Genomic DNA, 23,803 nt, shown 5'->3' with positions numbered 1-23,803 from the left:
GTGGAAGCAAAAATCAAATCCCTGTAGCCTGGTTTAGCATCTTTAAACAGAGAGACATAAATTCAGCCAGGGATCAGGACTCCCAGAGAACACTACAAATTTCAAGAGTTCTTGAAGAAAAATAGGGAGAACAAGTTCTGGAAGGGAAAATTACTAATACTGAGAGTCCCATTTTCTGTCCTTTAACACACTACAATATTGCTTATTTGTCAGCAGTTTTCAAGCAGGTTAAGTTTCAATTCTTACCTACAGCCAGTGCTGCACTCTGTTCTTGGCCCCCAGTCTGTTTTAAAAGAAAAAAGAGATTATGGAAATTAATTTTTTTTACACTAAAAGTCTTAAATGCGATGCAATGTGACCTTGGAAAAGCAAACACACATCTGTTCAAGACATGTTCTTGCGTATGTACTTGATAAACATAGTACTGGATCCATCACCACTGGGACTTTTAAAAACTATGCCAAGAAAATGTAATTCAGAACTGTGTTTTATCTCTAGGCATACAAATAAACAAGGAATGCCATTATTTGACAATGAGTGTGCTTCCAGAGAAAAATGCTGCCATATTAGACAATGCATAAACACACAAATTCCAAAATAAATTTAATAACTAAAGAGTCAAAGCTGCAATAAAATACCAGTGGCAAACTGTTCTACTCGCATTTCACATTGCTTTAACAAGAAAATCACACAAGATTCTAATCCAACCACACAAATGTGCACTTGAAAAAATTAAAGGCTTGCATGCTGACCTCCAGAGAAGGCACTTGCAAGTCACCACTGAAAATCATTTGCTTAACAAAGAAAACTAGTGTTCTTGGACAGCCTCAGTGTGCTGCACACATCATTACCACCATCCTAACATGGTGAAATAGTTATGTTAATAGTACAGTTTAAAGGAGAAGATATGGAGTATTACAGCAACTCAAAGCTTCACAGGAAAATACAGTATAACATTAGCCAGAGAACGCTCTGCAGATATACAGCAGCACAGGCAAGAAGCAGAGTGAAGACCACAGTGAGAATGACTCTTCACAACCCAGAGAACTGAACATAAGCAAAAACACAACTGTAGAAATTTAACTCTCCATTATTTCCACTGCATGCATCTCTCTCAAAGAAATTTTCCCCTTGACCAGACTTGAGTACTTGAGTATGGGTAACAGCTGCTTTTGCCTTTGCCTATTGACTTCAGCTTCCCCTTACTTTCTCAGAAATAAGCAACAGCCAGTACTTCAGGACAAAAACATGATTAACAGCACTGTCTTTGTAGGAGCTGCTGCAACTCCCTAAAATGCACCCACTCTCATTAGGCATATTTTAAATATGTTTTTTTTTTTCTTCTCATGACTTCAGCCTGCTCAATTTGTGCTTTGAGACAGCTCAACAGAAATAAAACTCTGGAAATTGCTAGTCCCCTGCAGGTCAGGGCTGAACACAACTGGCATTGCAAAGAGAAACTGAAACCAAAGTGTCACCCAACACTACTGTAATAAGCTAATTTTCTGACAAAGAGTGAAAGAAAAGTCAGATAGGACTGAGCTATAAACAAAAACAAGAATTTTAAATTCATTAGAATGAGCAGACTATAGAAATAAATTTGAAAAAGGAAAAAAAGCCAACTGTAGCAGCTAGCTTAGGGACTTTGGAAAAAAAAACTCCTCTAATGGTACTAATTCATCTCTACAGAAATACACTTATTTCCAAGTGATAGAATTATTAGGGAAAAAAAATGAGGTCAGGTCTTTCCATCTTTCTGGACACAATGCTGCACACACAGAGACATAAGCACTTACCACCTGCAAGAACAACGTGCTGATGCTCAGGTGCCTTGTCCTGAAGGCTTCAATGAATGAGTGGAAGTTAATAATTAACAAAGCCTTCTAGGACTCCTGTGGTAATGAAGGCAGGAGGAGAATAGTAAAGGCATAAGGGAAAAGGGAAGCAGCCAGGAAAGCTGAGAATTACAGGTCAGTTGGACTATCATCAATAACAGGCAATGGGATGTTAGCACAGGAATCCATTAACTGGTTTCCTGTCTTTCAGTACCTATGAACAAGCCTTTGTGCAAAACAGCTCACACTGAGCACCACTGATGCTGTTGCTTGGTTTATACTGGCAAGCTAATAGGTATTTGATTTTTTTGCATAGTGTGATTTCACATCACAGTACTTTATATTTAGAGGTTAGCACTGAGCAATATAGTACAGCACTGCCTAAATGGGTAGGAAATTGACTTGATCTCTAGTCAGGGAGAAACACCAGCAAAGACGCATTAAAAATACAGATGTGAAATGATTGGTAGAATGGATTCTTTACAGAATTAATGTCTGCACTTTGGATGCACCTTAATTTAGACTAAAGAGTTTCTAAATGAAGAACTCTTGAAGGCTCAACATGAACTGGGTTTTCATGCTGGGATAGAGGATTTGCAAAACCTCTGAGCTTCCTTCTCACTTCTCCTCAAGGTTTAGATCTGCAGATTATTATAGAAATACCACAAATAGGCACAAAATGAGACATGTAAACTATACAACTTAATAGGTAGTGAAAATTAAATAATTCAGACCCAGCATTTTTCAATTCCTTGTGATTCTGAGGTAGTAAAATATTTAATGTTACATTACAGAGAAAAAAATTCTGGGCAAGAAAATTAACTTTGCTCAATAGGTAACAGCTTATGGAGTCAAACAGCAGAAAGATTAATGCATTCTATCTCAGGGATCTCATTTACACACACAACTCCTTCCCTTGAACTGCAGCCTAACTTCACCACAGCACAAATAGGCCAAAGCATATGCCAATATCTCAGGCCAACTACAACAGAAATTCAAAGAACTGTCACAACAGTTGAAGAACCAAAATGGAAGACCGTCCAGAGTCATCAGAGAGGGACAGAGACTCATCTAAAATGTAACACAACAGAAACAAAACCAAGCATCATTCCGTTTGTCAGAGCAAAAGCCTGTAGCTGACAAGTCAAATGGTACCTGGATAAAAAAGATGCAGTAAATAAACTTTCATCAATGATGTAGTTTCATCATTCACAATGGAGAAAAAAAACTCAATGAAAACAAGATAACCACTGAGTAAGCCCTGTGCTTTGGGCATCCACCTCATATTGAACTGATGCTGCTTAACTCAGCAATACATGAAGAGATTTCACATGCGAACAGCGAACCATTAACTTCCAGTATGAAACCACTGCCTTCTGCCCAGCTCTGGCTGGACTAAGGAGCCTCTACACTCAGACACAGACTTGTCAGTGGCTGTCAGTCATGATTTGCTACAAGAATGATGATTTCTCAGGCTTTCCAGCACTCAGGTTCTGAAAACACTGAGTGGTAAGAAATAATAATCAACAGCTTTGCACCAAGAATCTAAATTACTTTCTGTCTACTCAACTGGTATCTCAGCTCATCAGGGAGCTTCAGAAAGTATTAACTTCAGAAAGCTTACAACACTTACTAGCAAAAGCATGCATGGGATTAATGTACTCTACATGAAATACTGGGCAGCCAGACTAAAGCTGTTTTCAAAACACAATAGACTGCTACTTTGACAGAGTAAATGTTTCAATTCTTAGTTTGCAGTTTCTTAGTTTGCAGTTCAAGCTTGCACCAGACTCCTCTTGGTAAGTACCACCAAACTGAAATCCATGTGAACCAGCTGTGGACTATGGCACAAATGTTCTCAGTTCGTTCATTTTAATGGCCCTTGGATACAGAAAAAAACAGGATCTAGCTCAAAGACTACCTGCCCTGGCAATTTTTAGATGTTCCTGCTCTCTTGGTTCAGTTTCAGACTTGAAATAAAGTTTGTGGAAACAGCTCTAGAAAACCTGTTACCCTTAGAAGCACACATTAAAACATAAAAACCAAGCCCAGTCCAAAACAGAACCGCAAGTCAAATACATCCCACATCTTGTGGGCAATAAAATGAGAAAACTCAGAAATGTTTAGTAATAAATTTTGATTTTTACTTCAGTAACAATAACAGATGTCTAAGCTATAAAAAGTAATTCATTACTAAGATCATGTTTCAAAGAGAATTTCAGGACATCTGCAGATGAACCCATGGTTCAATGCTAAATGCATGTGAACTCTGGTGTTTAACATTGGTGATTGCAGACAAAGATTCTTCTATATGTGTATGGCAATTGTATATGACACTAAGATTAGCAAAGCAGGCTACCACTACTGCAAAGTGACCTCAGTTCTTCACGAAGAGCAAATGTACTGGTTGCTTGCTATAAAACCACTTTTTTGACTTCTGATTGTAAAGCACCAGCTCAAACCTTTCTTCTCCATTCATTTTCATTTATCTTGGTGAGGCAAAATTGCATCTTAGAAGCCCACATGTTATATTAAATCTTTCCCTATCCTGTGTAATTTCTCAATGCTGCCACAGTACCTACTATTACTTGCTACACTGAAACTCATGTTTTAAATTTGTAATTGAAACTCATGTTTTAAATTTGTAATTTAATGATAGAAAGGGACTGTGAATGTATCAGAGGGTCTGCTCCATTATAATTTTTCAAGCTTATTTCATTTTCCCTAACTATTATACTTTCATAGGATACATTATTTCTAAGCTGTTACTGTTGCATAGCAGCTTCAATTCATATGAACTTAATTTCAAGGGGTTTTTTTTTCCCCAACACTTTTTGTAGTTAATGTATCACATTATATTGTTGTGGACTTGGCAGTTGGACTTGATCTTGCATGCCTGTTCCAACCCAAAAGATTCCTTGAAAGCTTTCGGAAAAGTTTAGATGCTGCATTGTAGACCAATAGGAGGGACAAAAGGTTTTATACATACACTCCTCTGAACAACTTCAGAAAATTTAAAAAAAAGGAAAAACTAAAAGATACTTGAGAAGCTTGTATGGCAGAAGAGGATATTCACATAAAACCAGTATGCAGCATGAAAATTTATATTTTCATCCACTTATGCATAATGGTTTGTTTCCAAAACAAACAATTACTTTGGCTTACAGTAAAATAAACTATCATAATCTTCATTTTTGCATCTCAAATCTCTACACAGAAAAAAAAACCCTGCAAGTCAAACATCAACTACAAGGGATTTTTTAATCAGATCAAAAGTTAAATATTGCCAGATATTTAACTTATTGCCAAATAAGCTTTTTCACTTACAGAAATAAGTTGAGAAAAATACATAACAAGAAGACAAATAAGGAATTTTAGTAAAGCAGAGATGGGACTTCTTTAGCTGTTTAATTTGGAGTTGTGTTTTTGTGTTTGGTTGCTTTTTTTGGTAGTAGAGTAGTGGGTAGAGCTATGGTACTTTAGTCCAAGCGATACAGCTTCAGTTTTACCACCAAAAAAAAAAAAAAATTTAAAAGTCTGCAAGAATTATTAAAGCAAGCCCTGTGTCTAATAGTCAATTACTCAAACAACTGAACTTTTTACTTTTGGTAACATTATCTCCTGTATTTCTTTTGAACTTTCATAAATCCAAACCTTGAAGTGATTTAGTAGCAGAATTTTTAAGAACTTTCTAGAATTCAGGCTTTCACTCCTCAAAAAAATTACTGAAATATTCCTAAGGTAGGAAGAGACATGGCATATCATTCCTACACCTTTAAATGCCATTGGCATTTGCTCTCCACTGCATGTTTAACTTCCCCAGGACTATCTGGCATCTCTGCTTTGCCACAGTAGATACTTCCTTTGTTTTTATGCTGTTAACACCCAGTTGTGAAGTGTTCCTGAGTACCACCCAAGTGATTCAACAGCTTATTTATCTAAGATATACAGATGATATAATTTATTAGGATATGACAGATTTTAACAGAAAGTTCTGGCTCAATATCATCAAAACAGAAATGAAACCATGTCCTGTCCCAGGAAGTTTGCAGCAGTGTTCATCCACTTGCACAACACAAACAGTAAGACAAGGAAAGGTCAGCAGGGCTTTCCCATTCACATTATTAGTGGTGTAGGAGCAGCTCTAGGCAATGCCAAGACCCACAGCCCTATTCCCTAATGCTTGAACAGAGGAGTCCTTATTCCTTATAATCTAGATTTCTACTCTCAGGGTAAAAAACAAAAACAAACAAACCAACCCCAAACACTTTCCTCGAGAAAAACCCCAGACACAGAAGAGTTAGTCACTTACCACCTAAAATATCTTTTTACAGTTTTTAGTGAGTTCTAACCATCAACTGTTCATCAACAGTATCAAAATTTGAGAGCTGAAGCCCTACCCCTCTGATAAGTAAAACTCAAAAGATTAACTTAGACCTAAGCTGATTATGCTACAACTATGGAAGTTTCCCACACAGCATCTCTGCTGCTCAGAGACAATGCATTTGTTTATTTCAGATTGCTAAGAACACAGTTTAGATTTTTAAAAGCCTGAAAAGCCCTTCCTATGGATACCAGGCTCAGGGCTGAGCAGTTTCTAGGTGACAGTCAAACAGTTCACTTAAGTCCTTCCCCCAGGCTCCCCAGGGCTGCCCCACTAAGCAAATCTCAGCAGAGGCAGCTCCTTCCAGTTGTAACTCATCCACAAAAGAGGCAGGACTTTCCAAAGGGTGACTCCATGAGAGACTTGGGACAAGCAGTAGTTTCTGTCACGGAGGACAGAACAGCTCTGCTCCTGGCAGAGGAACTGTCACAGAACACAGACTCTTGAAAGTGCCTCCAGCTTGTCCAGGAGCTTGGTGAGCTCCACCTACACAAATATTTGCAATAACGGTTGCAGCTGCAATTAAAAAATAGAAGAGGGCAGGGTATGAAAAAGCTTTTCCAATCAGTTTTACATTGCAGTAACACAGTTTTGAAATTATTCTAGTAAACACATGGATGATTAGAATGCTAAAAGTAATTCTATCAATCATTAGCTGTCCAGAAAGGAACACTCTAACCATGATATTTTAACCTGGGGTCTCAAATGTTTATTGGGTAGCATGTGATATGGAAATTACAGAATACAGGGTAACAAATCAGCTCCTAGGAACTGTTGTGTGTATTCAACAGATTTGTCCAAGAGGCAGGAAAGCAGACCAAAAAACCAGGAGCTATACAACAAGGTCTTAATTCCGGCATTGTAATTTAATGGCATTGAGTCTCAACAGCTGCACACTATTTCTTTTCAATAATTTCTCAAATTAATTCCATGATCACCTAAAGGGAGGCAAGCTGCATCAGAGGAAGTTCAGATGGGACATTAAGGAAAGCTTCTTCACTGAGGGGGTGTCTGGTCACTGGAACAGGCTCCTCAGGGATGTGGTCATGGCACCAAACCTGACAGAGCTCAAGAAGCATCTGGACAACCCTCTTAAGTCATATGATTCAATGATAGGGAGTCCTGCAAGGAGCAGAGAGCTGACCTTTAAGATGTGTGTGGATCCTTTCCACCTTGAGACATTCTATGATCCTAAATAATAAAACTGCAGTTATGTAGTCAAGCAGTAAACTGAACTTTAAAAAGAACTAGAGGACTGTATGTCTATAGTTCAAGTGCCTAAAGAGTTAAAAAAAAAACCCAACAACTTTCCCTCCCCAAAACCTAGAATTCTCCTTTAACAAGTATTTTAGAGTTCTTCTCTAAGTCAGGAAGTGAAATAAGCAACATCTGACATTAACCTAATATAACAGACCACATAAAACTGAATATGAACCTCCAGTCACCTGTCCCAACAAGCACAGCTTTTCAGGTCAAACGTCCTTCTGATGAGAAAAGTTTACATATTTTGCTGCCATGTTTAAAAGTGGCTTTTCAAAAAGTCAAAACAACCCTTATATTAATGCCTTTGATTTGAAGGCTCATTGGACAAACAGAATTAAACAATTCATGTTGTCCTGAAATTTATTTACAGGTAAAGAAAAATAGCAGCTTTACCTTCATAAACAAATCAGCATGGCTGAAGTCTCCAGCAGAGCACAGTTTACTAAATTAGCCTTTAAACCAAATTCACTTATTTTTAAACTACTCTATTAACTGTTGCAGTAGGACTACTACATGTAAATGAAAGATATTTTGGAAGAGCTTGACACTGAATTCCACTTGATTACAGTAAAAAAATCTTGTCACTGATCATTTGGAGATTACTATGATCTTCATTCAGGGTTTAACTTATTTTACATCTACTGTGGGGAAAAAGGATACCACATTATGTTTCCTCACCATAGGCAGATTATTTACATTGATAATACATACTATTAAACTTTAAAGAACACAGCATTGCATAAAAGCTTCCAACACCTCAATCTATTCCTGTGTTATTGCAGTGAGGCACATTAAACAAGCCCCAAGACAAAATACAGGAAATAAGTACAAGACAGCTCAGTTTAGCCTAAAACAGGTCAGCTGTTCCTCTTTTTTCCTTTAGACACCACCATTAATGCAAAATAAATGCATGCTGGTAGAATTATCAGTATCATGATCAGAATTTCTACTACATTATCTTGAGTGTCAAAATCACAACAAGTACTTAGCCTCCATGTACTAAGAGCCATTTACACAAATCCACTTTCACATGAATGAGAAATCAATTCAAGAGGCTCTGCTGAATTTACAGACAAACCTACAATATATTCAGAGCAACATTATCAAAGAAGATTGTTTTTAACTTGTGGCACAAATGGGAAGTACAAGTGGTTTCAGTTGTTAGGTGATTTTTCTTAACATATTTACATTCTATAACATCACTGTGGCAGATCATTCTTTTACACTGATATTCCCACACTACCCTGCTGTTGGTATCTGGTGGGCTTTGCACTGAAAGCTTTAAGTAGTATTTGTAATGTCACCAATTTCTGTGTTGGTTACAGAGGTTTCCTCAAACAAACAAACCAACCCTTCTGAAAGCAGCCATTAAAAGCTACACAGTTATAAAATCTATTTTCTTGTTTAATAGAGGAAACATTTAGCACTGAGCAAAATAAAACAGAACCTAGCTTTATATTTCTTGCAGCATGTTTGACTTCATACAAACTTTCCCACCAGTCAAAATCAAACAGAATTCTGTAAACACATGGAATAGGGCCTTACTCAAATACAGTATCTCTTCTGTATGAGACCCTTCACTTCAAACCTTTTTTAGGCACATGGGTATGGAGACAACAAATTTTCCTGCTCTTTTTAGGTTTAACACGTATTAAGGGATTTGCACAAAAAGACTCACATTGTTACTGGAGAAGTTTTACAGATTCTTCACAAGAGGAAGCAAAACATTTAAAGATGTGTCAGCCAGACAAATGTTACTTTCATAAAGGCTATACAAGCCACAACAAAGAGTTCTCAAAATTAATAAGAAAATGGCAGGTATGCATTTGCTTTCACTTTGTAAATGTAATACTGAAGGTGTTTTCATATTTATTAAAATTAGAATAAATGCAAAACCTGTTAATCCACCCACAATACCAGTGCAATATCAGTACTAGAACACAGACTTCACAACATGCTAATCAGTTTGTTCAAAACATCTCCCCATCATCACTACAGGGGAACAATTCTAAATTGCATGGAAGGATTTTTAAATCTTCAAGCATGCAGACAAGTTCAAGCTGCACGTAAGAGATAACACTAAAATGAGAGTGAATAATTATCAGAGATTATATGTGAAAGCAGAAGACAATTATCAAGATCTTTTTCAGAACAACTGATACTATGGAAAAATAATTCCATACAAGTTAAGTTAGCATAATGAAAAAGAACAGCTAATACAAGAAAAATAGGGCAATCACTGAAATGCTACTCATCCTTCAGTGCCTGTGCTAATGGACAGTTGAAACATCATAAGCAAAAGAAACACCACCTGGATAAGATGGGCATGCACATTCTGCAACCATTTGGGTTAGTCTGTACCACATCAAGGACCAGCTGAGTTAGAATCTTTATCTTGGCACCAGTCATGCAAGACTCAGACACAGACATGCTCTGCCCCAAGGGATGCAGCACCCACGTGTCACACTGTCTTTTCAGCACAGTCCCAGAGCTGGGAGCCTATGCTGAGAACCTGGGTCAGGTCTAAAACACAGTAGAGCTCAGCAAGCTCTTAGCTCCTGTCTTCCCAAAGCAAAGTTACTGCTGGAAACAGTGAAACCAAGTTTATGCAGCACTACCCCAAACTAAAAAAGACTTACTGATCCTAAAAGAAATACTGAATTAAGACAAATACTTTACCACAGCTGCACACAAAGAACTACTTCATAGAACTACCCATTTTCACTCAGCATGACCATCCTGTTAAACTTCTCTGTCCGAGAGAGATCGGGAGATGATGGGCTGGAAAAGGAAGCCAAAGTAGGGAAAAAGAAGACTTCAATTCTAGACTAATGAACTTTTTCGTCTTCTGTACAGGGCAAGCTATGCACCCAAATTTAGTGAAAGACACAAATTACTTATTCACATCATACACAATCGGAATAAGCCAAATTTATCAGATAATGATAACGTGGTTCAAAACTTATATTGGCAGTACAGTGCTTTGGTACCTCAAACAGTGGCACACTACATGCCAGAGGTTTTTTCTCCTGTAAGCTGAAGGTCATACACTTTCAAACCCAGTATTTAGGAATGAGTCTCATATGTATTTTAGCTTCAGGAACTGCAATTTTACAGGCAACAGAACTCTTGAAATTATCACTCAGAAATAGCTGTACTATGAAAGTCATCTTTATATTAAAAGACTAAAAAAGTCAAACTTTGTTTTTTCTATGTCATTCTGACAGATGCACATTGCTGACTACTATAAGCTTTCAAAACTTTCCTATCATTAATCTAGGTTTGGCAGAAAAACCAAACCAAGCGTTTTAATATTCTCTGCAACTACTACACAAAAGAACTTCATAAAGTTATCCTTGACTGCTTATAAAATTTAGGCAAATTAACTGGCAAATGAAGTTTAATAAAGCATCTGTAAATACTTAAGTCATGAAAGTTTAATGTTTTCTTATTGGCTAGGATGTGCTTCTTTCCATGTTTGTCCTTCAACCCAGCCACACCACCCCATTTGGGCAAAGAACGTTCTCTTGACACAAGTTTAATGAGCCCTGCAGCTCAAGTGGCAGCAGTAAACAGAAAGGTGAGATCCAAGCTTTATGGAAGAAGTATAGTAAGGTATAATTGCAGAGGAAAACTGCTATTTCATCTACAACATTAAGCATTTGAGAAGTGAGCTGTAACTCTGGTACCCACCAGCAATGTGCATATGATTTACCTATGTCAAGGACATATCCAAATGTCCTAAATTCTCAGGTTTCCTTGTGATTGCTGTGTAATACTGTAGCTTAACATCTTCTTAACTTAAGGGTTGGCACACTGTTATCAAGTGCTCATAGCTCTTCACTGATGATTCTATTACTGTTCTGTACCTACAAGCAGCCTGCATATGACTTGGTGTGTCTGGGAATCACAAGAGATATCCTTAGTTTTATTATCATACATTCTCAGTGAACATTAGGCCTCAAGAAACACCCACTGAATAATTACAAGCATATTAATGGCATCTTCCAAAGCATCTGGACTTCTGTTAAGGCTTCCTCTTTTCTCTCTCCAGACTCTGAAGCACTATATTTGAAGTTTCACTGTTTGCACTATCACACTTCAAATAGTATTTATATAGAACACAGTACAGACACATTGTATTTGTCTCAGCTAAAAAGGCAAACAGACTATATCTAACATGTCATTACAAGAAAATAAAAACAGTCTTTTTTTTCTTCTATTGAGAGAGCAGGAATTTAATCAATTTGTATTCCAATTTAAATACCCACATGCTATCCACTGCTACTGAGTCTTTTGTCTGGTAAGTTACAGACAGTTAGAAAGAAAAAATATTGCATGAACTACTTGTTTCAACAGATCAAAATACTTTGTACTCCTTGGCCTAAAATATTATGGAAAACAAAGAAATATTCTACAAACAAAGAAACCCAAGTGTTTACCAGTTAGTAGTATCTTCTTGCAGTCTTAACAGAGAACTCCCTTCTTCAGATTATTGATGCAGCAGCTCGTCCTCACAATCTGAAAGAACAGAACCCCATTAAACATAAACAATACATGGTATTTCAATCACATAAACCAGTGCCAGGGGTAAATCAAAGTTAATCCTGCAGTGCCAAGGAACCTACATAATCCTTTAGGAATGCAAATGAGACATGCTGATTTCAAAAACACTCCGTGATTTTATGGAAGTGACATTACAATCGAACAGAGAAGCATCCTTCCAAACTCTTCTGTGAATCAGTAAGGCTATTAGCTAGCCATGATCACAAGCATCAGAAATAGAGCATTGCATCTCAGCATTACCGAGTTAAGTTACATATAGTTACAGCACAAAAAATAGAGCATTACATCTCTGCATTACGGAGCCGAGTTACACATAATTGCAGCAGAAAAAAGTAGGTCTCAGTTCAAGCTTTATTTACAGTGCCACATATACTGCACACAGGGAAAAGTACTTCATTGCTACAGTTTTCATCAGTTAAAGAAAATGCCACCAGTCAGAGTTTTTACCTACCTGAACTACTCTAGGATTACTAGGATTTTCTGCTTCAAAGCTAAGTTTCTGGTTTAGAAAAACCAGTATCTGTATGCTCAGACAAAACAGTATTTCCTATGGAAATGAGATTCCATTGCAGCACTGAGATTCCATTGCAAGCACTTGGAGGGTATTTCTCCTCACTTAGAGTATATTTATATAGCAAGCAGCCTACCCTTTTTAGTACAGTAACTGGATGATGAACTCCCCAGAACTGGTACCTTTCTGTTGTGGTGAAAGGTTCATAAGTCTTTTCCCTTTGGGGTTTTGTAGGTTGCTTCTCTTTCAAGGATTTCAGCTAATTTAAATACTTGAGTGTTGTCACTTTAACTGTCTCCAGTAAAACCACTGCTGCTCCTGCTTCAGGTATTCTTGGCACCAGAATCCTTCTTTTTAGTATCTCACATCTCAAAGTTTCTTTTAAAGAGTGATCTTCCCATTTTGTCCTCCAATTCTCTTTCTGTTTCTTAAAGCAAAGTCAAGCATATTCTGTAACACGTCTGTTTTTAGCACAAATTTGGTTTAGAAATATAAAATCCCTGTCATGTCATTTCAAATCCAGCTGAAGAGGCGTGAAATATTCAGTGTTAATTTGTATTTAATCAGCTATCAGCAGTTCCTCTTACATCAGGTAACCCTGATTAATGGGCATTTAACAAAAATACATTGCTTTGCAGTTAAATTTCTAATCACAAACACTATAACATTACTGAATTGTCCCGGCTTGGGAAGGGTGGAGGGAAGAGGAAGCATTATAAAGTATTGAGGCTGGGGAATGATTTTAGTCACAGTGAAAACTATCATCAAAAGATGCCACCCATTGCCTCCTGCCCTCTCTGCAAAGGAAAATCTTGCAACCTGAGGAGCACAGCTAGGAGAAAAAGAGGCAAGGACTCTAAGATACTAGACCAAATATAATGGTCAAATAAAACCAATGCATCGTATTCACAGGGATTCCTATTCAAGGAATCCTATTGCTACATTGAAGCAATAATTGCAACAGACAGTTGAAAAGCAAAACAAAAGAAAAATAATTTTAACTAATGATAACTTTTGCCAATTTGTGTCAAGGCAGTATCTAAGACAAGCAACTGCCTGTCAAGTTAATGTGTTAGTGTTTTGTTTTTTTTTTCCTACAAATGTTATAAGAAGCACTATTTCTCTTTCTTGCAGAAGAGGAAATCTAAAAAACACCCAAAACACATTCACTCCATTTATGCGTAGGCTTTGTTTAAACAATTGTTCCACCACCCTGTTCAGTCCCTTTCATTCATGGACTTCTTGCCAGACAACTGTATAGGTTAACAATTATCTTATAAACTGAATGGAAGCCATAAGATCCTTTCATTCATGCTGCTTGGCAAGAGCTGAGAAGAGCAGTTCTATCACTGCTACAGTCCATAAGAGGATTGAAAGTCTTGCTGCTTGAGTGACCATTTAAGAAACTCAACAAGTTCCTTCAATACACTCAATCAAAAACACTTCCTTCTACCCTGCTACACTGCAGTATGAAAAGCTTCTTTCTCAGTACCAAAAATGGATTTTTTTTCAAGCATGATTGATCATTTCATTAAACAGAAATATTGTTATATTTCTGCTGTTCCACTGTCAGGACACATAGCATCACGTTGACAAATTCAAATTATTAAATCTCCTTGCAACCACTGAAATCACAAGCAGGATTTTGGTTTACTGAAAGGAATATCTAAGCTCACTGAAGACTCTTCTGCCCTCTCCAGTCCTGTGCTGCTGCAATTCCTGGCTGCTCAGCATTTCCTGTACTGTAGTTTCTTCTCCCTCACAACCCATTCCTGCAGACTGGCTTCAGGTGAAAAAGGGAAGCCAGTGCCAGCAGCAATAGCTGTGGGGCAATTCTGGATGGGAGAATCTCACCTGGGAGTGGATTGAAGAGATGATGGAAAAATCCAGAAAAGCACTGGAAGCACATCATCTGCCAGCATGGGGCAAAGAATTAAGCCTGGTGTGATAGGAGGAACTGGAGAGGAAGGAGGCTGCTGCACAGGAGCACTGGGCAGCACTGCACACAGAAAGGACAGGGTGCAGAAGTGGGAGCATATGCAGAAAAAGCTGCAGATAATGTGGCCCCTTTGGAAGATCTCTACAGCCCTCAAGGCAACAATTCCTTATATATAATCTAGATAAATCCCATTCAGTTAATAAAACCTGTCAAGAGATTTTTTTTTTTTCTTTTTAAATAACAGATCCCCAAACTGTAATCCATGGTCTAAATAGCAGAGCTGAGAAAAATCAAGCTAGCTGCCATCTTAGTTTACAGACAAGATTTGGTCACAAACTTTTTTTTTTTTAATTCAATAGAGCTTTGTGGAGTAAATTAACACTGTTTCTTTGGCAGGCTAATGAGAATAGCAGGTGAACAACAAAAGAGTAAACTCATTCCCAGGAGATATCCTTGCCTGCCCTCCACACACTGTGTTGGCATAGCTTTGTAGGATGACGAATTCAAAAGAAGGAAGAAGACAATAAACCTACTTGTTCCTGCTAAATTAGGGACACTTCACCTCTTGATGTAAGCGACCATCCCTTTACTTCACTAGTTTTGCCACTTAAGGGGAAGGCAGAATTAGCACAGCACCTGATTAAATCTTGTTCTCCATACAAAATTCATGCTCAAGAAAACTATTAACCATGAAGATGCAAAAAGCCTTCTGTGAATCGCACAGTGTTTGCTTTTCCCTAGAGTACATGTTTCAACAGGCAGAAGCACAGCTAGTGCTTCTCAAGCCTCCAAGTTTCACACTCATTTGAGCTGAGAAATTTATTAATGGCTATGTCCTCGGGAGCAAAGGGTAAAGCCACTAACACAGGACTTAGTTAGCTTTACTGAGGGATTCAGGGTACTCCATTCAAGACAGTTTGCTGAAATACTGCGGCAAAACACGCAGTTATTGTCAGATACAGCAGTGTCTAAACAGAGCTTCAAGTTAAATAATTTTGCAGTCTTTGCCACCATTAAAGCAAGACAGCTCAGAAAAGGCCTGTGTCAGAGCTGGCTGCATGTCTCCACAAGCAGGTAACAGGAATGACTCAGGGCTGAGATGCAGAGGGAAACAGATGTAGAGGTCAGTCTGTCCTTGAATTCCACCCAAACCTTCAACTGCCCACACTCCAGTTCTCTGCCTTGCTCCAGTCACACACTGGCATCCCAAGGGCACTATTGAAGAGACCATCCTGGGCAGGCCTGAGATGCCATTTCATTTTCTCTTTCTTTGGTAACCTACACAGCATCTTCAAAAGCCCAGAAAAATGTAGATTTCACAACTTAACATACAGGCTATTTCAACTCAAAAGCTTTGTCTGAATTCCATTTAGGAGTAACTCCACCTAGCCTGTATACCTAACACTGTTGTACAGATATGAATCACATTTAAAAATCACACTGCACACATCATCTTTGCCTATGCTTGATTTTGCTTAGTCCAAAACATAGAAAGCACAGGAGAGACAGTAATATGGATTTAAGGCAATGTATCCTCCCTAACACAGATCACAACAGACTGCTAGACACAGCAGCCCATCCTAAGAAATATCTGAAATGCATAGTATACAAAATGAGCTGAAGAAAAAATAAGCCATAAAGATCCATAAAGATAACTAAGTGTTAGAAAGTTTATGGTAGCTTACAAACAATTCTGGTGTCAGACTAAGACAGCACACACATTGCACAGTCAAAATAACCCCTGCAGAGCTTCTGGCAGGCTACTCTTTCATAGTAAATAGCTATGCAAAGAGGCAGAAAGCAACACAACCAGTGTCCTACAAAAACAGGAAAACAAAAATACTAGAATTCACTAATAGGTCCACAGCAAGAAAACTTGAGAATTTTATACCCCACTAAAATGATACAGACTACTTTCCCCCCTTATGAACACATCTTGCCAAAACTTCAATTTTCGGTTGAAAGAGGAAATTCTCCCATGATTTGAAGAATTGGTACTCTGAGAACTATTCAAAAAACCCCAGTTATTTACTTCTGCACAGGTGAGAAAGTAAGCTGTCATTCCTTTATTTCCAGGACAGAATTGAAACAAAGTGTTTAAGATCAAATAATTACACTAAAACTCAATAGTTTGAGCTTCAACTGTACATCATGTAGTTAATAAAACTGATGCAAAGACACAAGCCAAAGTCAAAACTACTTGCCTCCAGAAGCCTGTAGCCCTGCTTCCACATAATACTGGAGCACTCTAGCAACACCCTGACTATTTTCAACACCAAAAGAATTCCTTTTCTTTCATTCATCAGAACAGCATGAGTTACAGGACTTAAGCATATTAGTCTTTACAGGTTTGAGCTGCAAAACCACCAACTATGGTTAAAAATATATCTCTAGTATTTATTCATGTACTAGAAGCTAATTTTGTCAGTAAATTAGGATCATCCAGTTAACTAAGAGTTGCAAAGACAGGAATGGAAGACATACATAACCTTCCCTTGTCCCACAGCAAACATTTGGCAGAGGTTTAAAGTATTATCAGCCCAACATAATGTATTCTCTGAAGTGTAATTTACCAAACAGTACACTGAACAGCTTTTCCTCCAATAATTACTCCAAAGTCATACAAAGGATTTCCAATTGCGAACACTTTCTCCTGTCAGTGCCATCTTTCAAACACTGGACTTGGAGCTTTCAAACACTGGACTTGGTATTTCAAGCTCAGTACTGTGGTACAGTTTATCAACTTCCCTCAAAAATACAGGTTTTCAAAATAACTAAGTATTACAGAAGGACTGAATTTTAGTAGATGACTATCCTTGTCACTTTTTGTTTTATTATTTATTAATTACAACTGGAAATAGTGTATGCTCCAATTCCAGTAGACTTTGCTCACACTGCAGAAGTTCTGACTCCCACCAGGCTATATCTGACCTTCAAGCCCTAATTCATCCAGCTTCTTGGAGCTCAGGAACCTTTATCTGCATTTGCTACAAATGCAGCATTAAGAAGAAAGCAGCTCTTGTGCAAAAAAACAACTAAACTGAAACTGCTAAATACTTATTTCATTTAGCCATACAATAAGCATATGCCTCTTTCAAAGACAAATGTGGAAGCAGCAAATATGCCAATCATTTGAATACTCTTATATTAGACAGGATTAAAGTTTAACTGTGAGCAGAGAAGAATCTATTTAATGGCAGACTTGAAATAACACGTTGAATATTTTCTCCAGTTCCCTTTTGAAATTGAACTACTCTTCTGAGAGTGACTCAAGTCCTTAGAGTGACTCAACTCAGAGATGAAGAGGAAGGACACAGATGACATGTTCTCCAGATTAGTAATGGAGCAGGTTTCCATAGGAGGGTGAAAAGGGCAAGTACGTACAGACAGACTGAGACAGTACTCATCTTTTCCTATTTCTAATGAGAGGATGTTCTTGATAAATACAAAGGAGGACAATTAATTTCATATCATGTAACTTATAGAAACTTGGTCAGAAGTGCAGAGTCCTTGCAGAAAGTCTGATAATTCTTATAATGAATGTCAGGAGCAGAAACGTTTTTGCCATACAGAGAAACAGGCACAAAGCACAACCTGGAATATTCCTTCACTCTCAAGTACAGATACCACGAATTTTTTTACCTCAGATCTCAGATAGTGTATGTTTTCTCCTTGGATACGCAACACCCAAACAAGGCACTGAATGACATTACAGAAACCAGGAATTAACACGTGGACTGATTGCAAGATCAGTCTTATTTCTTTTACTACCTACAGAGGCACAATGTAAGATCCTCATGTGAGCAGAGCCAGTGGACCAGTTCTGCTTTCTAAGAGTTTTAACTGTTACAGTTAGGAGCAAGCGACACAAACTCTTCAAGACTTGCAATTATAGGATAAAAGCTGCATATCTGCAAGATCAGTTTAATTAAGATCTCCCTTAGACAGAGATCTGTCCTAGGCAAAGACTAAACACAAAAGACTTTCCCACTCTGTAAAAATTCCTTATCACCAGGCTCTGTTGTGCTTAGTCTTTCCTGGATACACACCTGAAGCCCCTATTCATAACACATCCCAGCTTCAGTGTCCTTCATATTCTTATTTAGAAAGTGTCCCAGCTTCAGGTGGGAGGGAGGCACGAGTCTGCTCCTCAGGTAGACACACAATCAATTCCTGACTCCTTAAATAGAGCATAGAGTCAGGTGTCCCTTCTACCCATCACTATGCCAACAAGTCCGTAATTTAAAAATTCTGAAGAGAGAAGACAGCCTAGGAAAGATGCTACGAAGCCCTTGCTCTGGGTAGTTGGTCAATATATCCTTTTTTCCCCCCGCTATTTTATAATCAGCTGGATTTAGACAAGCTTGTTATCTAGTCCACAGAGAGGCAGGCATTAGTTCCAGCTCTTAGTGATGTTTACAATACCTAACTTTATCTGATGAGTAAATAGTTTAAGCTCCTAGCTTAAGCAGTCTGAATGATCTTTTTAGGATCCAGTATTTGTTAAAAAAAAAATTGCATAGCTTATGTTTGAGACCTTGAGTAGAAAGTCTCACCCTGAGAAGGTTGTCTGCCGACTCTCAGCTTTTACATCCGCTTCCCACTACCAAGACATTAAAGGCAACTGGACTCCTATTTCTGCACAGGAAATCTGATGAATTTTCAAGCCATTCTTTCACTCTCACATCCTCTCATTTAAATATGCACTGAGATAGCACAAGATCTTTGTTCAAAGGATACTTGTAGATGCCATCATCTCCACAGGCATTTTTCCTACATTTAATGTACAATGCAAGTTACAACCTCAGTCAAAACAGGAGCATAACAATTTTTTTTCTATATTACCCTGTATTTGGAGTAACAAAGGAAGCATTTAAGAACAAGTCTTACATTTTTCTGCTTAAGCAAAATTACAGACTCCAATGTTCAAATATTCACACACATGCTCTAGAGATTGCAGCAAGGCAGTTAGCTCATGCTTTGAAATCAAACTTTACCCTGGAACAGAAGTCAAACAATAATAATAACAAAACACCAAAAAAAAAAAAAACTCAAAAAAAAAAAATAAAAACTAATTTTTTATTTAGAGATGTGTCACACTACAAAGCTGTTTTGCTCTTCTGAGGCTAGAAAGACTTACTTAAGAGTAACAAATTCTAAAGAACCACTTTCCATGAAGAAATACAGCCACAAAACCCAACTTAAATATACACATGAAGAAAAGGAACTGCATTACACAAAACTGTGGAATCAGGGCCAGCATAATTCTGGTAGACACAAAGTTGGTGCATTTAAGTAAAACTCCAACAACAAACACACATAGGTACCAGCTTCCCTTCATCCCTATTACCACTAATTTCAAGCACATGCTGGTACATTCAACAAGAGTATCATCAGTACAAGCACTTCAAGCATCCTGAAAAAAGTCCTAGGACCACCAACTTCAAGAGTATCACTGAAAACCAGGGATAAATTGTACTAGTATATGTAACCAGGCTTGAAATTACTGTGCCTGGCTTTTAGTCTCCAAATTTGGATCAGGGACTCCATCAAACCATGTGATAAGAGAGCTGCTCTACAGGCAGAGCTGCTCCTCCATGAGAAACCCACAGGGTCCTTCACTGCACCGTTCAACCACAGCACGGGCAGTGCCACACACGAGGTTAATGTTCAACCAAACAAGGGCAGAGGCTCCTGAGCTCCTCAGAAAGGTGGTTTTGGGAAGAGTGTGACAGGAACTGTGTGCCGGAAGCCCAGCACAAGCTCCAGCTTGGAGAGAGTACAAAGGGAAGAGCATGCACGTGCACCATCGATGTGTAACTTCCAGCAAGGAGCTGGATCCATCACGTGGTGCTGCAGTACTCACCTGTCCACGGACTATGATTCAGTGCCTACAGGGTGTGTTGGATTTAGTACAGATACAAAAATTAATTGCACACCAGATATGCGTCTGGCTGCTGACAAAAGAAGGCTACACACATGCACAATTAGGAGCACTCAGAAAAGTTAAATCATCTGCTCTAACAGGACTGACTGAGCCTTGTTGACCTCGCTCAGTGCAACTACAGAAAGCTCCAATATCTCTCTCAGAAGGAGTCTCAGAGTAAGTAAAGCTAGTTAACTTTCACAATGTTTAGTTTGAGGGTCACCATACCCAGTGTGGGCTAAAACAAACATTACCTACTATGGAATTATTTGTATTGCCATTCATGAACTCACACAATTTATCAGGGACATCTCATGTGGCAAAGACACTGCCAAAGAACTGGGTGATTTATGGGTGCTCTTATAGCAGAAATCTCTTACAGAAGGACCTTTCCAACAACAGACATTTTCCAGCAATCTCTGAATACTGGAATGTGAGAAAAACAAGACAGAGGAAGTAAGAAGACTTACATAACGATAAATCTTGTTAATAAAGATATGTTGTCACTGTGGCTGAACTAGAAAAATTTCTTTTGCCTAATGGTATTGTCATAAGCACCAAAGAAAGCTCACTAACAAAAAGAAGGCTAACTTCACAAAGAGCAGTGCAAAACCCCTTTGGATGAACAAGAGGCTTCCAGTAGCATTCTTGTCTTTAAATAAAAAATAATCTGGCTTTCAATAATTTAGTAAAAAGACAAATATTAACTTATTCATTGTCATACCACTCAAATCTATAAATGGATGTTGGCCTTCTCAACCTCCATCTCATTTTTGTGCAAATTTTTATTTTCTTAAAAATACAAGTATCAGCAAAAATAGTATTAAAAGCAAAGCCACCAACAATGACTAAGATCTTCTAGATCTGAAAGTATGAAAAGGTTTCACTTGGATGTACTTTCAGTTAATGTATCACTGCAGAGAAACTAAAGAAGCCCCATATCCTATTACTAACTTTGCTTCTATTGTATAAACATGTTTTATGAGGAGTCATTCAGCTACAGAAACTCAGTGCAGTTGCTGCAGTAACTAGAGAAACATGCATTTGATCCCTGTTTACTATGACTTCCTATTTGCTTCCAGGTAATTAACACTGACATACCTCAGTTCCTTATCTTATCTTACCTTCCTTCAGGATAAGGCCAAACATTCAACACTAAGAAGAGAAGGACTTTAGCCAGGTGTGTTGTCTTTGAATTCTGCTGGTATGGGCAGCAATGTAAGCCAAAAGTGTAGAAGAGGCTGTTCAGCGACTCTCCAGGCATTCAGTGAGGATACTCTACATGAAGCACACATGCAGAATACCTCCAAAATCTCTGTGCTACATCACATTACACACAGAAGTTGCTGAAGCAGTACAGACTCCAATAATCAGATACTGCATTCCTATCCAGCAAAGATATTATTAAACTCTCATCCATCAGTCTGAAAAATAATGGAAGTTACTGTTTTACTGCTGAAAACTTGAGCTTCCTAAGCCTTTAAGTTAAGGCCCTACAGACAGTAAGAAGTTAACTAATCATTTGAGACAGCCCGGTCTAATCCTGGACATAAACAGTAACTTCACTTCAAATATGCATGCTATAGTTCAAAAAAATCTTTTATTAAGACTATTTTTAATTATAAAATCATTCAAGTGTTCCAAACTGCTGATCAAATTATCCTAAGATAACAAAAATAATTAAAAAAAAAAGAAAATATGCACATGTCAAACAATGTGCTTGAGAAGAAAAAAGTTTCCTCCAGACCAATGAACTGGCTACTGCTGGATTATCAGAGAGGAATGCCCTAAGATGTCCTGTAGTTAGAACACATTTCTTAAAAAACAACATTGAACCTACATGGGACAATTTCCTAAGATGAAAAATGAGCATAAATGTACGATTTGCATTTTAGTATGTGTATTTAATTTACAGAATAAGCTGCTCCTGTGGAAGAAGCCTTCGAGCAAAAGAAATTTTGCTCAGACCATTAACAAGATGCACAAATTTTGTCCTCTCTCACACAACAAGAGTCTATAACAAGTCTATAGAACAAGTGAAGAAGAAACCACACCTGGAAATTAAAAACGAGCTTTTTGTTTTGCTCGTCAGCCAGACTATCCTCCATGATCATGAACAGCATGCTTATGACTAGACAGAGAAGTCATTAAGCAGTTCATGAGCTCATGAAAGATGTTCTCAAGAGCCAGGCAAGGAAACAATGATATTTCAGAAAGGTGGCATCTCTGACTCTGGTTCTGTGTCACATTCCTAACAGATAGCAGAGGGCATGAGCAGCTACACTTCCTCAGCCTAGCTTGAAACCAGCAAATACAACATATCACAAGAGAAGAGACAAAGCCTGTAACTTCTGGCACACAGACCTTGCCTTAAGAGGTATCACATCCTGTTAATACTGGAATACAAAAATAACAAAAACTAATTCACTGAGAAACCTTGTATTTGAGGCAGTTTCTGGAGCCCCACATGCTGCCTTTGTGCACACACATGGCACCACAAGAGCAACACTTGGTAGGAAATTAAACTCTCTGTCTTCCTTACCTTAAACTTTTGCACACTACCAAAATTTTGATTATCATAAGGAATTTTACAGCATTTTACATACTTTTAGTTTCTTCCACCGAGCACTCCACCTGGAATGGGAAAGAGCTGCTTCAGCACTCATGTCAAGGATCACTGTTCCAAAAAGGTACATTGGGGTAGTGCCAAGCCACTGAAGCAGATTTATTTCAGAAAATAGAGCTATAACTTTTCTACTAGACAATAAAAGCTACTGCTTAAGGCAGTGATTCTCAATCTCCTTCCAACTGCAGCTCTTCCTACTTTTTTGTCATAATAAGCCCTAACTCTGCCAGCCCAAAGGCAGAACACTGACTTTACTTCCTCTGAGACGTGTGACTGCAAGAGCAGGGGAATGGCAAAGAGGATCATTTCTCAGCACACAAACTCAAGCAGAATTACATCACACACAGAGTGACATGGAAGTTCAAAAGATACCCAAGGTGAAAAGAAGTCTACTTAAGACCAGGTAGGGACAAAAAAGGGGTGGGGGAGAGGGACAGAAAAAGAGACACAGCCAGAAACCCTCCCATAGATGGATACACCTGATCCATTCTACTCTTCAGAATGCTGCTGTTGATGGCAACTTTTCACTATAGTCACTGCACTCTGGGCTCCCACAAAGCTGCTGTCTTGCACAAAAGGACAGCTCTAGAATTTCTGGTTTAAATTAATACTTCATATCATCAATTTTATGTCTGTCAAAGTTTTCCATTGCAAGTCCTAGTAAGTAAATAAAATGCTTAAATACCGGATATATATTTCACATCTTACACTATTTTTTTTTTTTTTACCCTATGTCCGCTTACAGTGGGAAAA

The 23,803-nt window shown here is 38.1% G+C and overlaps 1 protein-coding gene across 5 annotated transcripts in view; it reads right to left on the bottom strand.

The window, feature by feature from the left end:
- CYRIB (CYFIP related Rac1 interactor B) overlaps nt 1-23,803 on the bottom strand; it is a 95,667-nt gene that overhangs the window by 29,492 nt on the left and 42,372 nt on the right. For 3 of the 5 annotated variants that reach the window (XM_021542354.3, XM_021542351.2, XM_021542352.3), the window contains exons 2-3: nt 11,925-12,003; nt 247-283 (exon numbers count right to left, since the gene is read on the bottom strand). The gene's annotated coding sequence lies outside the window, so the exon portion shown is untranslated. The remainder of the gene's footprint in view (nt 1-246; nt 284-11,924; nt 12,004-23,803) is intronic. The other 2 variants (XM_021542356.3, XM_021542357.3) reach the window with 1 other exon arrangement.

Source organism: Lonchura striata, chromosome 1 (genome assembly GCF_046129695.1).
Source record: "Lonchura striata isolate bLonStr1 chromosome 1, bLonStr1.mat, whole genome shotgun sequence".
Taxonomy (NCBI): Eukaryota; Metazoa; Chordata; class Aves; order Passeriformes; family Estrildidae; genus Lonchura; species Lonchura striata.
The sequence above is the reverse complement of the archived record's forward strand: the minus strand, read 5'-3'. Positions and strand labels throughout refer to the sequence as shown.